The sequence below is a fragment of the Nelumbo lutea genome, chromosome 4 (assembly GCF_056320005.1).
Source record: "Nelumbo lutea isolate HS-2025 chromosome 4, American lotus-T2T, whole genome shotgun sequence".
NCBI classification, from domain to species: Eukaryota; Viridiplantae; Streptophyta; class Magnoliopsida; order Proteales; family Nelumbonaceae; genus Nelumbo; species Nelumbo lutea.
Window position 1 is genome coordinate 25,648,867 of NC_142687.1, and position 3,135 is coordinate 25,652,001.

The window sequence follows — 3,135 nt, forward strand, 5'->3', positions numbered from 1 at the left end:
GGGAAAACCGAAATCGATCTCCTGTCATATTCCCTTCATTGACCGGTTCTACAAAGTTTGTGATTTATGGCATGGTTTCTAAAATTGACCTGAAGATAGAACTGGTGAGGGGATTGGTTATTGGGTCGAACAGTCTGATAATTCAAGTCAAACAGTCGATCCATTCTAACAATAAAAAATAAAAAATTATCAAACCATTCAAACAATTTCTGATTTGGGGGGAAACTGAAATCGATCACTTGACATATTCCCTTCATTGACCGGTTCTACAAAGAAAAAGACCATCTGTTTGAAGCGGTTTTTGGATAGAATCAGAACCTTTTGTGATTTATGGCAAGGTTTTTAAAATTGACCGGGAGATAAAACTGGTCAGGGGATTGGTTATTGGGTCGAACAGTCTGATCATTCAAACCAAACAGTCGATCCATTCTAACAATAAAAAATAAAAAATGATCAAAACCATTCAAACAATTTCTGATTTGGGGGGAAACCAAAATCGATCACTTGACATATTCCCTTCATTGACCGTTTCTCCAAAGAAAAAGACCATCTGTTTGAAGCGGTCTTTGGATAGAAGCAGTTCCTTTTGTGATTTATGGCATGGTTTTTAAAATTGACCTGGAGATAGAACTGGTCAGGGGATTGGTTATTGGGTCGAACAGTCTGATCATTCACGTCAAACAGTCGATCCATTCTAACAATAAAAAATAAAAAATGATCAAAACCATTCAAACAATTACTGATTTGGGGGAAAACCGATATCTATCAACTGACATAATCCCTTCATTGACCGGTTCTACAAAGAAAAAGACCATCTGTTTCTAGTGGTCTTTGGATGCAAACAGTACCTTTTGTGATTTATGGCATGGTTTTTAAAATTGACCTGGAGATAGAACTCGTTAGGGGATTAGTTATTGGGTCGAACAGTCTGATCATTCAAGTCAAACAGTCGATCCATTCTAACAATAAAAAATAAAAAAAGATCAAAACCATTCAAACAATTTCTGATTTGGGGGAAAACCGTAATCGATCACCTGACATATTCCCTTCATTGACCGGTTCTACAAAGAAAAAGACCATCTGTTTCTAGCGGTCTTTGCATAGAAACAGTACCTTTTGTGATTTATGGCATGGTTTTTAAAATTGACCTGGAGATAGAACTGGTCAGGGGATTGTTTATTGGGTCGAACAGTCCGATCATTCAAGTCAAACAGTCGATCCTTTCTAACAATAAAAAATAAAAAATGATCAAAACCATTCAAACAATTACTGATTTGGGGGAAAACCGAAATCGATCACCTGACATATTCCCTTCATTGACCGGTTCTACAAATAAAAAGACCATCCGTTTCTAGTGGTCTTTGGATGCAAACAGTACCTTTTGTGATTTATGGCATGGTTTTTAAAATTGACCTGGAGATAGAACTGGTCAGGGGATTAGTTATTGGGTCGAACAGTCTGATCATTCAAGTTAAACAGTCGATCCATTCTAACAATAAAAAATAAAAAATGAACAAAACCATTCAAACAATTTCTGATTTGGGGGAAAACCAAAATCGATCAACTGTCATATTCCCTTCCTTGACCGGTTCTACAAAGAAAAAGACCATCTGTTTGAAGCGGTCTTTGGATATAAACAATACGTTTTGTGATTTATGGCATGGTTTTTAAAATTGACCTGAAGATAGAACTGGTCATGGGATTGGTTATTGGGTCGAACAGTCTGATCATTCAAGTCAAACAGTCGAGCCATTCTAACAATAAAAAATAAAAAATGATCAAGACCATTCAAACAATTTTTGATTTGGGGGAAAACCAAAATCGATCATCTGACATATTCCCTTCATTGACCGGTTCTACAAAGAAAAAGACCGTCTGTTTGAAGCGGTCTTTGGATGCAAACAGTACCTTTTGTGATTTATGGCGTGGTTTTTAAAATTGACATTGAGATAGAACTGGTCAGGGGATTGGTTATTGGGTCGAACAGTCTGATCATTTAAATCAAACAGTCGGTCCATTCTAACAATAAAAAATAAAAAATGATCAAATCCATTCAAACAATTTCTGATTTGGGGAAAAACCGAAATCGATCACCTGTGATATTCCCTTCATTGACCGGTTCTACTAAGACAAAGACCATTTGTTTGAAGCGGTCTTTGGATAGAAACAGTACCTTTTGTGATTTATCGCATTGTTTTTAAAATTGACCTGGAGATAGAACTGGTCAGGGGATTGGTTATTGGGTCGAACAGTCTGATCATTCAAGTCAAACAGTCGATCCATTCTAACAATAAAAAAGAAAAAATGATCAAAACCATTCAAACAATTTCTGATTTGGGGGAAAACCAAAATCGATCATCTTACATATTCCCTTCATTGACCGGTTCTACAAAGAAAAAGACCATCTGTTTGAAACAGTCTTTGGATAGAAGTAGTACCTTTTGTGATTTATGGCATGGTTTTAAAATTGACCTGCAGATAGAACTTATCAGGGGATTGGTTATAGGGTCGAACAGTGTGATCATTCAAGTCAAACAGTCGATCCATTCTAACAATAAAAAATAAAAAATGATCAAAACCATTCAAACAATTTCTGATTTGGGGGAAAACCGAAATCGATCAGCTATCATATTCCCTTCATTGACCGGTTCTACAAAGAAAAAGACCATCTTTTTGAAGCGGTCTTTGGATAGAAGCAGTACTTTTTGTGATTTATGGCATGGTTTTAAAAATTGACCTGGAGATAGAACTGGTTAGGGGATTGGTTATTGGGTCGAACAGTCTGATCATTCAAGTCAAACAGTTGATCCATTATAACAATAAAAAATAAAAAATGATCAAAACCATTCAAACAATTTCTGATTTGGGGGAAAACTAAAATCGATCATTTGACATATTCCCTTCATTGACCGGTTCTACAATGAAAAACACCATCTGTTTGAACCGGTCTTTGGATAGAAACAGTAAATTTTGTGATTTATGGCATGGTTTTAAAAGTGACCAGGAGATAGAACTGATCAGGGGATTTGTTATTGGGTCGAACAGTCTAATCATTCAAGTCAAACAATCGATCCATTCTCACAATAAAAAATAAAAAATGATCAAAACCATTCAATCAATTTATGATTTGGGGGA